This window comes from Erigeron canadensis, chromosome 1, assembly GCF_010389155.1.
Source record: "Erigeron canadensis isolate Cc75 chromosome 1, C_canadensis_v1, whole genome shotgun sequence".
Taxonomy (NCBI): Eukaryota; Viridiplantae; Streptophyta; class Magnoliopsida; order Asterales; family Asteraceae; genus Erigeron; species Erigeron canadensis.
This window is the reverse complement of record NC_057761.1, coordinates 21,165,294-21,179,065: the sequence shown is the minus strand read 5'-3', so window position 1 is coordinate 21,179,065 and position 13,772 is coordinate 21,165,294.

The window sequence follows — 13,772 nt, the reverse complement described above, 5'->3', positions numbered from 1 at the left end:
AAGAGTCTCAATTTCACCCGGATTTTTCCTATTTACCTACCCCCCATACTTGAGTTGTACCATGTCCCCATTGTACAATAAACTAAAGACAATCTATGGGAAATAGGTAAAAGCAAATAAAAAAGAAAAGAAAAGAATTACGAAAACTTGCCGGATGTTGGTAAATGTTGGTATGCTTGGTAGAATCGTCACAATGAATGGGCGCTGAACTTAATGCCAGCATATGCATATGAATTACTCCTCTCCAAAAGCATAAAACACAACCAAAACAAACTCAAACATAATAAGCATTAGAATATCAGTCAAATGAAATAACCAACCAACCCCCCCCCCCATACTTAGTGTTTACCCTACATAACTAAATAAACTACCCTAAATACGGAAAAAGTAAAATGTTATGGGTGCCAACATAGGGCATTACAACCAAATCGAAAAAATAAAATATGCAATGTTCCAAATAACCATCTATCAAGTGAACCAAATATAATCATGATGACTAAATCAGGGGCGAAGCCAAGAATTCTGGTTGACGGGGGCCGAAAGACGAAAAATAATTTCTTAACATTTTAGTGAACTTGGTTTGTAGTTGTATAATGTAAACATTTATTTGTGAATTTCACACTGAAATGTTTGTATCTTCTGAACTTCAAACTAAGCTACCACTTTTATAAACAACGAAAAGTTTAGGGTCTAAATTATATATAAATTTATTAATAAATTAAGAGAAAAGAAAAAGTGATTACTCTCGTCTCTGGCTTTCACAAAAATCATCTATCTCTAAAGTTACTGATAAAGTGATACATACAAGTATACAAATCCACCCCCAAAACCTTTTTTCTCTGTCTAAACCTACAGCTACATATAACTATCTATCTAATCCCACATACATACAACTATCTATTTAAAAGTATATATGTTGACTTGCGTAATCTGATGATCGGAACCTTACATTGTCAGACAAAGATCTGACTAGTTGGGGGGACCAAGCACCCCCTAGTCCCCCCACTAGCTCCGCCCCTGGACTAAATGCCCATGGAATCCGGCACCGCCATCTCATCATCAAAATCAAGGATCAGGGAACACAGAGGAAACACTGTCAGCACCATCAGGATTACGCTCAGCAGCAAACCAATCATCTCCCAGAGCAACATGAGGAGTACCCATACCCGTATATTCTCAAGTCTCATCTCCACCCAGTGTAGAATAACTAAAGAAGTCTCCCCCATATCTAAGAGCACCGCTATACATCCCATAGCCCGTAGTCAGAGTAGCTGAATCAAACTCGGGAGGTCTATACGAGTATGTCTCCTGCTGATAACCCTGCAAAGTAAAGAGATAATCAAAAGTACCTTGGCTAGGAGGCACTATCTCATGAGGAGTATAAGTAGGGATCTCTGGGCGCTCATCCTCATCACCTTGACTATATTGCTGCTGGTGAAATTGCTCATATTGCCTCTCCCACATTGGACGGAAGTGCTCTTGCTGACCAAGCACTCGGTGAAGCATACTATTCACTGTCCGGGCATTATCAAGCAACATGTCTGTAGATCCCTGTAAACCAAAAACAGCCCCGTGCAAAGAAGATAAGTCAAAAGAAGATGAAGAAGAACCGGCTGCAAACTGGGGAGCACTAGAGCCATCCTCCCTACGCCTCTTTCCTACCGGCCGCTGCTCCTCTGGTAAATCTCCCACAAATACATCTCTTCCATCCACCTCAAAGATCAAACCAAAACTAATCAAATCATTGATTCCAAAATGACTACATGGAACCTTCACTAAACTCCTTGTATTCCTAGTTGTATCAAACCCCAACATCACAAAAATCTTGTAAATAAAGTTCCCACAAACAAGCACACGATCCTTATGTGTAGCAAGATACTTTGCTAACACATAAGGTGCACAAGCAAAAGTAGTAGGAGAACCTTCATAAAACAACCTCATAAGCCAAGCATTAGTGGGTGAAACTTTCTCATTGTGATCATTTCGAACCAAAAAACAATGGGTGATCATACGATGGATAACCTTAAAAATAGGTACCTAAATTTCCGATACCTTACTACTGCCATGGCTCACTTACCACTACCACCAATCTCGAAACAAAAATCCTTGGTTGTTTTATCGTCATCAAAACCAATAATATCTTTATCAAACACACCCTTTCTCAAAAACTCATAAGTATCCATATGATTCAACTCAGCTCCCGAAACCATCCCAGTCAAGTAAGCAAATTCAGGCACCATATAATGCCTTTGAACCCCCCCTGCTCAAAAATGAATCACTTTTCTTGTATAGAACTCCTCCCTCTTCAAATTTGTATCAACTCTAATTGTACTCAAAAATTCAAGACACCATTCACGGACTGGTGTCATATCACAGTTAAAAACATTTTCCCACATTCTATATGTTTTTATCTCCCTATTTGCATTTCTACTCTTGCAAGTAATCATTTTCATAACAGGGTCCCTTATATTCAACTTCTCAAAATCCCCCCAACTAGCAGTTTTCGGTTCCATAACATGTTTATACCGAAGGTCTTGAAGGCGGTTCATACAATGAATGCGCTCATTACCTGTAACTCCTGGGAAGCGCAACCACTCATGTGATTCAGCGGGATGGGTCTTGGCACTCATGGTGAGCGCACTATCTCTAAAGCGATGGTTATCACTTAGGTCGGGTTCTCCGAAGTCATAACCACGCCTTATTCCCGGGACGAATTCCTCATTGCTGCTTGAGCCCTCCACTTGCTTCCCTTTCTTTGAAAACAAACCCCTAACCATGTTGACGAATAATTAAAAAGAGAAATTGAAATGGATTTGAAAGTTTGCTTGATTTTTGCTTTTGAGAGGAAAGAAAACAAAACTATTATGTGTGTGTGTGTTTGTGTCGTGCCAGGGAAAGAAAAGAGATCAATTGGGTAGGCTTATTTTCCAGATTTTCGGGCCCTACAAGAATCCTAACCCAATCCAGAAAGTCAATGGAAGTCAAACTAAGTCAATTTGGTCAAAATCATAGGTGGTGCGGCGCACCCCCATACTTGGTACGTCACATGTTCTTCTCAGAAACCTTCTCCTGATTCACCTTCAGGTGCGGCGCACCTGCCTTCTGGTGCGGCGCACCACTAACCAAACTTACCTTTTGCACTTACCTTGGCTCGTTATGACTTACCGTAACACTTTTGGACACTTCGGAACCTGCACATCTCAACTAAAAGCTATAAAAACGAAAAATAACATAACCAAACTAACAAAACAAAAATCTTTTTGGTTTTTTCGATTTTTCAAATGTTTTTGGGTTTTTCAATATAAGGAACGAAAAATGGAATAAACTTAAAATTAAAAACACATGGGTTGCCTCCCGAGAAGCGCTTAATTTATTAAGGAGTCGTTAGCTAGACTCACCTCCCCAATCACTTATCAATTTCATAAAACGAGAGTTGATCCACCTCAACTCCCTCATCACAAGTTTCTTCATTAAAAATCTTCAACCTATGACCATTGACAATAAATGTTTCCCCATTCCCCTTATACAATTCCATATACCCCGAAGGATAAATATGCTTAATGACATAGGGTCCCATCCATCTTGAAGTCAATTTAGGTTGTTTCAATTTAAACTTTGAAATGAACAACAAGACTTTATCACCTACCTTAAAATCTTTCTTTCTTAACCTACGATCATGCCAAACCTTTGTCTTTTCTTTATAAAGCTTTGAATTTTCATAAGCATACAATCTCAACTCATCTAACTCATTCAATTGTAACATTCTTAATTCACCACTTTCAATTAAATCCATATTGCAATTCCTAAGAGCCCAATAAGCCTTATGCTCTATTTCTAAAGGTAAATGACATGTTTTCCCATACAACCTATAAGGTGTAGTCCCAAGTGGAGTCTTGAATGCGGTCCTAAAAGCCCACAATGCATCATCTAGTTTCTTTGACCAATTTTTAGGATTATCACCTATGGTTTTCTCTAAAATTCGTTTTAATGCCCTATTTGTATTTTCTACTTGACCACTTGTTTGCGGGTGATAAGAAGTAGAGAAACGATGATGAACACCATATCTCTCCAACACCTTAGCAAGTTGGTGATTCGCAAAATGAGTTCCACGATCACTTATTAAGGCCTTAGGACAACCAAAACGACAAAACAATTGTTTCAAGAAATCTATCACTACCCTTGCATCATTCGTTGGCAAGGCCTTAGCCTCGGCCCATTTAGACACATAATCAACCGCCACTAAAATGTAAAGACACTTATTTGAAGGCGGAAAGGGTCCCATATAATCAATACCCCAAACATCAAAAACTTCGCAAACCTGGATAAAGTTTTGAGGCATCTCATCTCTCTTTGTGATGTTCCCTTGACGTTGACACGCATCACAAGTATCCACCAAAGTTTGAGCTTCCTTGAAAATTGTTGGCCAATAAAAACCTGCATCAAACACTTTCTTACTAGTAGCGGTTGGTCCATAATGACCACCGGTTGGTCCTCGATGACATCCATCCAAGATCAAATGAGTTTCTCCTCTCGCAACACATCTTCTAATCATTTCATCTGCACAAACACGAAACAAATAGGGTTCTTCCCAATAATAATGCTTAACATCGGAAAAGAACTTTTTCCTTTGTTGATCTGTCCATCCTTTTGGAAGTACCCCTATAACAAGATAGTTAGCAAAATATGCATACCATGGAACATTAGATTCAATACTCATCAAAGACTCATCCGGGAATGCATCATCAATATCATCCCCCTTAGGTTCTTCACGGTGAGGATCCTCTAACCTACTTAAATGATCGACCACCAAATTTTCAGCCCCTTTCTTATCCTTTATAACAATATCGAACTCTTGCAAAAGCAAGACCCAACGTATGAGACGAGGTTTAGCATCTTGTTTAGCAAACAAGTACTTAAGGGCCGAATGATTGGTAAAAAAAATGGTCTTACTAAGCACCAAATACGACCTAAACTTATCAAATACATACACAACCGCAAGCAACTCTTTCTCAGTAGTGGTGTAATTTTGTTGAGCACTATTAAGAGTCTTGCTAGCAAAGTAAATAGGACGAAAATGATTACCTTCTCGTTGCCCTAAAACAGCTCCAACTGCAAAATCACTTGCATCACACATTAGTTCAAAAGGTTGAGACCAATCAGGAAAAACCATAATGGGTGAGTGAGTCAAACACTCTTTTAACAATACAAATGCCTTTAAACAATCCGAATTAAACTCAAAAGGCACATCTTTCTCAAGCAAACGAGTCATAGGTCGGGTTATCTTACAAAAATCTTTAATAAACCTACGGTAGAACCCGACATGACCTAAGAAACTTCTAATGCCTTTTACATTAGTTGGTGGAGGTAATTTAGCAATAACATCAATTTTAGCCTTATCTACCTCAATCCCTAGACTAGACACCTTATGACCTAACACTATGCCTTCTTTAACCATAAAATGACATTTTTCCCAATTAAGAACAAGGTGTGCCCGCTCACATCGCTCAAGCATCTTATCTAAGTTGGAAAGACACTTGTCAAAAAAGTCACCAAAGACCGAGAAGTCATCCATGAAAACCTCCATAGATGTTTCTAACATGTCTTGGAATATCGCGATCATACACCTTTGGAAGGTGGCGGGAGCATTACACAATCCAAATGGCATCCTATGATAAGCATACGTGCCAAAAGGACATGTAAAGGTCGTCTTTTCTTGATCGTTGGTATCAATGGGTATTTGAAAGTACCCGGAGAAACCATCAAGAAAGCAAAAATACTCGTTTCCGGCTAACCGTTGGAGCATTTGGTCAATGAAAGGTAAAGGAAAATGGTCTTTACGGGTCGCATCATTTAACTTCCTATAATCAATACACACCCGCCACCCGGTAACCGTTCTAGTAGGTACAAGTTCATTATGTTCATTAGTGACAACGGTGATTCCCCCCTTCTTTGGTACACAATGGACCGGACTTACCCATGGACTTTCAGAGATAGGATAAATGATTCCAGCATCTAAAAGTTTAATTATCTCTTTCTTAACGACATCTTTCATATTCGGATTTAGCCTCCTTTGTCTTTGAACACTTGGTTTGAAATTTTCATGCAAATTAATTTTATGTTTACAAAATTCGGGGCTAATTCCGGGTATGTCAGTTGTACGCCAAGCAAAGGCTCTTTTATGAGCCTTCAACACAGTCATTAACTTACCCTTTTCATCATCCGAAAGTGATGATGATATGACGACGGGAAGAAGTGACTTACCTTCGAGGAATGCATATTCCAAGTGCTCGGGAAGTGGCTTGAGCTCCAAATCGGTTGGTGGATTGTCCACCGCAGTTTCAATCTTCAAACCATCCCTCTCATTTTCCTCAAAAGTCTCATCTTCCGGTATTGATTCATCCGTGCTTACCTCCATAATCTCTCTTACTATGTCCGCAACCATCACTTGCTCCTCTTCACTACAAGCAAGCAAAGCTTCTCCTTCATCCGTGTCCAAGAAACTCATCAATTCCATTTCCAAAGCTTCGTCTTCTTCAATTACATCAATCCTGAAACAAGAATCATCGGTAGAATAAAGATGTTGCAAAGCTTTATCAATTGAAAACGAAATTCTATCATTTCCTATGCCTAACGAAATAATCTTATCCTTAAGACGAATGATGGCATCGGCCGTATACAAGAAAGGTCGGCCTAAAATAAGAGGAACCTTGGCATCCTCTTCCATCTCAAGAATAACAAAATCGGCTAAGAAGACAATATGGCCTACTTTAACACACAAATTTTCCGCAATCCCCATGGGATACTGAAAGGAATGATCGACGAGCCTAATGCTCATCCGAGTTGGCTTAAGAGCCGCTAAAGACAATCGCCTATAAACTGAAAAAGGCATCAAATTAATGCTTGCACCAATATCGGCTAAAGCATCACAGGTAAGCTTAGCATCAAGAGAACAAGTAATTAGAAAACTCCCTGGATCTTCAAGCTTAGGAGGGATTTGGTTTTGCACAATTGCCGAACACTCCGCGTTAAGGATAGTAGCCTTAGCTTCCTCTAGCTTCCTCTTATCCGTTACAAGATCCTTGATAAACTTAGCATAATTCGGCATCCCTGAAAGTAAATCAACCAAAGACACATTAATATAAACCGATTTAATCATGTCTACAAACTTACCGTATCGTTCCTTGAGCTTATCCTTCCTTAATCTCTGATGGAAAGGAATCTTAGGCTTATATGGCTTGACTTGAGGCTCATCAACCGTTGGTTTAGCTACCGGTGTAGCAACCGGAGTAGTAGATGGAACGGCCGGTAGTTTCACGGCTTGGTTCAACTTTACAATCTCTTCATCAACTTGTTCATCTTCTTCGTCCTCACTATCAACCTGCGTAGGAACATTAGTAGCACTAGAAATAGGAGGAGAAATAGGAGAATTAACTACCTTACCCGACCGAGTATTAATGGCATTTACATTCTCATTCCTAACATTAGGGTGTTGATACTTATTACCTCCATCATTCGAACCGGAAGGCTTAGGATTTTGTTAAGTATTACTTTGCAAAGATCCTTGTTGACGATTAGAATTACCCATTCTATCAAGCCTCACTCCTAAATCCTTGATCGCCGCTTGTTGACTTTTGATATTTTGATTCATCTTATCATTCAAAGCGGTGATATCGGTTCGGTAGTTCTCATTCTTCTTGTCTTGATCAACCATAAACTTCTTCACAAGATTCCTAAGCTTGGCATTAGGATCAACAACTTCAACCGGTTGAACCGAAGGACCTCCTTGATTTATTCCTTGCCATGAAGCTCCCAATGTGGACCTATAATTCCCTGCACCGTTAGAATTAAAATTAGAATTAGAATTACCTTGGTACCGGTTTTGATAAGCTCCATTCCTTTGAAAAAACCCTCGATTTGCAAACGGTGGTTGATATTGATTTTGAACATAATCAACTTCCTCATTCCGTGGCGCTTTATCACAATCTTCCGTGTAATGCCTATCACCACAAATATCACAACCCGCAACCGCCGTCTTCAAATCCTTTTCAATCAACCCGAACCTACCATCCATGCTTGCAAATTGCTTATCCATGTGACTTGCGAATGCCTTAATTTCAGCCACAACATCATTACTTCCACCACTATCAACCCGAGCTACACTTCTTCTTCCCGTTTTCACAAGATCCGGTTTAGTCCTACCCGCTTCTCGAATAACACTAGTACGAACCATATCTTCCATAATCTTATAGGCTTCGTTGTAAGTTACATTATTAATGTTACCTCCACAAGCCCAATCCAATTCCCTTTGAGTACGGCTATCTAAACCCCGGAAGAAAATAAGAATGTGCTCATTCAATCGAATACCATGCTCGGGACAATTTCTCATCAACTCCTTCAATCTCTTCCAAGCATCAACCAAATCCTCACCACTAAGTTGCTTAAACGCCCGAATCTCCAACTTCATTGTTTCAACCAATTGAGCCGGAAAGAACCGCTCAATGAATCCTTCCCTCAACTCTTCCCATGTTTCAAATATGTTGTCATCGAGATTCTTGTACCAATTTGCCGCCTCTCCCGTGAGAGACAACGGAAACAATTCAAGCTTAACATGTGGCATTTGAGTCTCCCCATACTTGAACAATCGACAAACTTTTTCAAACTTCTCCACATGATCATACGGATCCCACTTAACAACCCCATCAAATTGATTTTCTTCAACCCGAGACAAGTGATTACCTTTGACATTGAAATTTGGAGCGGTGGTTGGAGGACGAATAACCGAGCCCCTATTAGGTGCAATGACTCGAGTACTCTCCCCAATAGTCCTATCAAAAGGATGAACCATGTCTTCGGCCATGTTTCTAGGTGTAGTAGGAGGTGTGGAGGGTGGAGTGGAGTTTGGTGTTGAATTTGGTGAATTTTTAGGTGAAGTCTTCGGTGGAGTTTGTTGTTTATTTTCCCGTCGTGTGGAACTTTCGGCTTCAACGTTTAAGTTTAAGGAATTTATTTTGCTAGATGAAAGGTTAACGGTTTTAGAAGGGTTTCCTTCATTGTCTCTTCGTCTTTCCCGGATTAGATTGAGGGCTTACTAGTGGAATACCGGCAGCCCTTGTGGTCATTAACTAAGAAACAAACCTAAAAACACAAACAAAGAAAACCGTAAAACGCACCAAGTTACACAAAATAAACGAAACAGAAAATTAAAACTAAAAATCGAAAATTAACCTAAGAAAGCAAGTTAGTTTCTTGCACTTGAGTACAAGAAAGGATCAACTACGAAATCTCAAATTAAAGCCCTTAAATCATGCTAAGAAGAGTTTGTCAAAATATTGGTTGTATTCTCGTTATGTGTCTTCGGGTAACCTATAAAAGATTGATGGGCTAAATATATAAGGCATATAAAGAACATTCCCTTATATATTGAGCATGCAAATTATAGTTGAGTCAGCAGGAGAAATAAAAAATACTAAGTGATGTGTGAAAATCTAGTTAAATTAAATCCTTAAAAATACTCCGAATCGAAGACCACACACAATCGGGTAGTGGACCCGTTCGTATGCAATATAGATTAAAGTAAGTAAAGGTTCGTTCCACGGAGACTACAAAGAGCTAGCGAGTTTTAAGTAGTTTAGAAAGAGTTTGGTTTTTAAAGACACCACGTCATCTTGGTTTTTATATTAAAAGTTAGTTAATTGAAAGAGTTAGAAATTCCTAAGAATTTATCGAAAAGAAAATTGTTTCAAATCAAATAGGATGAGAAGATCATCCACTTCGACTCCATGATACACATTATTTAGGTTGCATATAATTGAAGAACCAATTCAAATATGTTCTTCCTCTTCTTCATCATCTTCTGAATCATCAACCACATTAACCGGCAATTCCGAAGGACCAACATCAAAACCAGCTGGAGCAGAGGTAGAAGTAGAAACTCTAGTAGTTGGTGACAAAAAATCGATCATTTCTTCATTGATGTTTAACTCAACAAATGCAAACTTACATTAAAACATATATAATGTATAATACATTACAATATATCAAAATATCATATCAACAACCTATCATATTACATCTTAGGTTGTGATCTTGATAATACAATGGTAACCTATCACACTAAGTCTTAGGTTAATAAATACAAGGCAATTCATCCTTGTAGCACAGTTCTTGTAATTTCTGAGCATCTTTTATTGTCCATCGCAATTGTAACACCCCGCTAAAGCGAAACACACGGGATGCACAGATAAGCACAAGCATGCACAGTACAAGTTCAAACATAGCCAATAACATTAAAAGAGAAGAAGTTCATAAGTTATTACAGAACATGGGATATACCTAGAATAGTCAAAATCAAGAAAGACAGATTAATTGTCTTTACCGAAACAAGTCTTGAACTGAATTGAGCAAAAGGAAGTCTTCGCAGCTACTGATCTTGTACGCACGAACAATCGCCAAAGGAATGAGCTCAAAAGACGAAGACTCCTATGCTAAAGGATCTACTAGCCTAGCCTGAAAAGCATGTAAGATCAAAGGGGTCAACTACGAAAGTAGTTGGTGAGATTCACATAAAGTACTTATTAGTTATGTATAATAAGAACAAGTCATAAGATCAGTACGTATATTAAAAGTACTTTGTAGAAGTGAGAATAGTTTTAAGAACAAGTATGCACTAAATATGTATGTATATAATTACTGCTAACCCGGTTGGCTAAAGATGAACAATAACGAACCAATAAGCTCACATGATCAAGTAAGCTATATATATGATCTAGATCAGAACAAGCACAAATAATATGCATCCTCCTGAATTGTAGAGAATGAGGGTGGGCCTACCCTAACAACGCTGTCCATAATTACCTACGGTTCATTCCCTGAACTGTGGGATATGAATTGATAGCAGTAAAGATAGAACTCACACATAGAACAATACGTACATAATAGAGAATAGTATATCAATAAGAGTATATTCAGGTCCTACCCATTCAAGACCTAAATACACATCAGAGAGTATGTATAACAGTATTTATGTATTCAAGATCCTGCCCATTCAAGATCTAAATACACATCAGAAGATAATTTAGAATCATTTTATAAGTATATCATACGATCATAAAATAGTACATAGAATAGTTCAAGAACATATATATATATATAAGTACAAAAAAAATAGTTTTCATGCTTTTCAGACCCCGATAAATAATTTTGAACAAAATGTACGAAAAAGGGGATAAGTGAACTCACAGTGATCTGGTATAGTACGGTTATTGAGCACAGAGAACAAGCACAGAGATAGATATGTTATATCTATAGAAATCCAAGCGCGTCTTGACAGAAGCCTAAGTACACATTGTTGTACACATGATATGTACATATATTAGACTCGGTGATTAATTAATCACGAAAATGTTCTTGATGTTCCGATGATTTGGTCCTTAACAAACTTAGAATGGTTAGACACAAAATGGACTTTAAATGTACTCAAGTATTCGAACTGAACTCAACTTGTAAATCTTTGAACATACACAACCTGATTATATCATTAATTAACTGTACATTCTTTATTAGTGAACTTGATTAGGGTTTTGTAAAATGAACATTGTCTTGGACCATTTTAAGAATTAGTTCTGAAGTCTATGAGTAGTCTTGATTGTTCTCAATCAAAGAATATTGCAAGCAAGGTCTGCCCATGAGTTATGTACCAGGCTAGGTCGACTATCTGATCAATTAAAAGGATAGGTGGGTTTCGGTTATTTAGATCGTCTTGACTCATAAGCAGATCAGGTCGTCTTGAAGATACTCAGGTAATCGTCTCGATATTCAATTCAAACAGGCCACTTCCATACTCGAGTAAGAATATATTGTTTCCCAGGATAAGCAAGGAGATCGTTTTATATTTCCAAACAGATAGTTTCGTAATTCTGGCTGAAGAGCCATTTTATAATCTTCTATTTAGGTCGTTTTGGTACTCATCGAAAAGATCTTTCTAGTCCCGCCATGTTTAGATCGTTCTGGGTTTAGGTTCATTTAGATTATTTCACTACTTCATCATTTAGATCGTCTTAGTCTTAGGTTAGTTCAGATCGTTTCATTAGACAACCTTCTTAGATCGTTTCATTAGACAACCTTCTTAGATCGTTCTACAGGTTCTTGGCCAACAGATCGTTTCATATACATAGCCAAAAGAGGTCGTTTCTTGTTCGTAGTTAAAAGAGATCATTTCTGGTTGTGATTGTTTAGATCGTTCCAGCTCAAGCATTTAAGTCGTTTCGTCATTGTGACATTAAGATCGTTTTGGTTTAGGTAAATAAGATCGTTTCGTGCTCACAAGTTTAGATCGTTTCCCTCTTCATCAGTTTAGATCGTTTCACCTCTCCTCAGTTTAGATCGTTTCACCTCTCAGCCATTTAGGTCGTTTCACCTCTCAACCATTTAGGTCGTTTTACCCAATTTGTAAACAACACAAGATCGTTTTCAAGATAATATTTGAGCAAAACCGATCATTGATCAGTTACCCTTATATGAACCAAGACCGAACCACACTTCAACCACACAACAACGAGTAGCAGCAGTAGCAGCTTAAGAACATGAACATGAGCCCAACCAATCAGGAAGTTTAATCCATAAAGGTCTAGGTCGATTTTGGAAAAGTTTTAGGACGTGATATTAGTACATGTTAACATATTAACACCATTTTCTTATCACATTTTCAGATTTCAGAATCAGATTAACACATGAATACTTGGTGGTTTCAAGAACAAGTCATGCTCATATTTGAAAAATGGGTTTTGCAATTTAATCACGTTATGACCCAAATTTGTTCACAAAAATGATGTTAAACACATTTAAATACAAACCCATTGCTTATAAACATGATTTCTTAACAAAAATCGGACCAAATCATCAAGAACAAGAACATAAAAAGTACACTTTTGTTTTGATCAAATTCTCAAAAGATGTTGTTATTACCTGTGATTTGTTGTTGGAAACGTGTTTTGATCGTCACAAGGAACCCGAAAGTACAAATGATTTCACTTAACCAACCCAAAATCAAGATGGTGATTTTAGTGTGTGAAAATGGTGGTGGAGATGTTTTCTGACTATGTGTTTTTAGAGAGAGAGTGAGAAATGAAGGTGATGAATGAATAGTGAATTTTCTCACACTACAACATTCTATTTAAACCTTTTCCAAATGAATGCACTAGGCATTTCCAAGGGACTATTTGTGAACATTTTGCACTAGAACACTTATGGACACGAACATTTATGAACCGAACCTTCATATTTTATCGAATTAATTCATAATCCGTCACATAAATCAAGATTTAAGATCTAGTTGACCTTCAAATAAGCGCATATTTTGCGTCTAAAGTACGTCAAGAACTTAAGTAGATTGGACTGTCTAGCCGTTCGGATGGCGAAAGTATGATCTAAGAACTTAATTAGAATATTCGTAAGGCGGTTGTTACAGCAATGCAATTCTAAAAGCAAGCAAAAACAATTTTGCCTTCAATCACAATCTGAAATTTTGATGCCAATAACATTGTAAAATGAGTTCATTATCTGTAGCCTGCACACTTAACAAACTTCATCAATGCACCAAAAACAATAGAATATCATAAATATGTAAAACAACCAAAATCTTAACCTAGCAATCATTACAAGATCTAAGGCAAGTCCAATCTTTGTCAAGCATACTTATCAACAAAAAACAATTGAAATTTCAAAAAATTTACTTGAAACACATTCAAAAATATTTTGACTTTTCAATTTTCAAA